Source organism: Chrysochloris asiatica, unplaced genomic scaffold (assembly GCF_000296735.1).
Source record: "Chrysochloris asiatica unplaced genomic scaffold, ChrAsi1.0 scaffold00252, whole genome shotgun sequence".
In the NCBI taxonomy this organism is placed as follows: Eukaryota; Metazoa; Chordata; class Mammalia; order Afrosoricida; family Chrysochloridae; genus Chrysochloris; species Chrysochloris asiatica.
The window spans coordinates 2,103,768-2,105,167 of NW_006408770.1; the positions used below are offsets into that span (position 1 = coordinate 2,103,768).

Genomic DNA, 1,400 nt, shown 5'->3' on the forward strand with positions numbered 1-1,400 from the left:
TCCATAGGTGTAGGTCAAGTTCATCAAATTGTATCAGATTACTCTTTTTTCCTCTTCTTTCTTCTTCTGGTTGAGCTCTGATCATCCAGTCACTGAATGGATATTATCTGCAAGTGTGGGTGTTCTTGTTCCTCATAGCTTTTTCTGTCTTGAATGATTTGTCACATGCCAGGCAGTAAAGGCCATCAGGAATTGCAGCATCCTCGACCTTATCACTGTCCTTGCCATCCTGTCCATAGCTGGGCTCTTGTTCCTCCATTTCATCTTCAGCTGATCCATATCCAAACTTCTTTCCATACAGTGCCACCATTTCTCTAAGTTATTTCTCCAAGTTGACCACTGTGAGTCAGTTCTGTTCTTTGTACTGTTCCACCAGCTTAGTTTACGTTAGCTTCTGTTGCCGTCTCAACTCTTCCACTTTCCTCGCCTTCTCCACACTGTTATTCCACTAGCTTCTGGTGAGTCTGCACTCTTTTATCTCAGCTACCAGCTGTCAGACAAACTCATTTTTTCTCTTTCCTTGCTTTGTTCCGGATCTTCATTTCTTTTACCATGGCTCATTTTTCCCAGCGGTTCAAACCTTGTAGTGTTTCATATTCTTCCTTCCAATCAAAATTTGTCTATGTGCAGAAACTCTGCCAATAAGCATAGAAAAGATGGACTACTGTATCATAGGCACTCTGAGAGTCTCCAAAAGTTGGGAAATCCTTTAAAAGATAGTAGTTTTTCCTTTGAAATCATTTCAACAACATTACGATACAGCACGTAGAAACCCTATTCATCATCTCAGTAGCCAGAATAGCAGGTAACAGTGAAAGTGATGCATATCTAGGCTGTCATGTTGATACTCTCCATAAAGCAAAGCCTCTCTGATATCATTCCAAGTTCTTTCCTGAAGGTCACTTAACATATTATATACTGCTTGGATTAATTTAAATTGCTCAGCTGCCTCTTCAGCACTATCCAGTTGTTTTTCTGGGTGCCATTTCAGGACGAGCTTCTGATAGGCCTTCTTGAACTCCTCCTACAGGTGTCACGTGGAACCCCCAGCGCCTTGTAGTGACACTTCATGGCCCGGCCTGGCAGGGCCTGGGGCGGCGCTGGAGCCCGTACTCAGGCCATAAAGCAACTCTGTCAAAGCAACAACGGTGCTGGTGGTCTTCTCCTCCTGCGGGATCAAGCCCCCAACACCAGGCTAGCCAGTGAACATGGAAGCAGAGGTGGACGGTGCTCCAGTAAAGATTTGTTGTGAAGTGCTATCGAGTCAGTTCCAACTCATAGCGACCCTGTAAAGAGTTTCTGCAACTGGTGAGCTTGAACCACTGACCTTGTGGTTCAAACCGATCTTGCAGTCCAGTGTATTAATCCGCAGCATCAAACTAGGAAAGATTTGCAGCCTC

The 1,400-nt window shown here is 44.6% G+C and overlaps 1 pseudogene; it reads right to left on the reverse strand.

The window, feature by feature from the left end:
• LOC102832066 overlaps nt 1-1,071 on the reverse strand; it is a 5,039-nt pseudogene extending 3,968 nt beyond the window's left edge.
• Between the last annotated feature and the right edge of the window lie 329 nt (nt 1,072-1,400).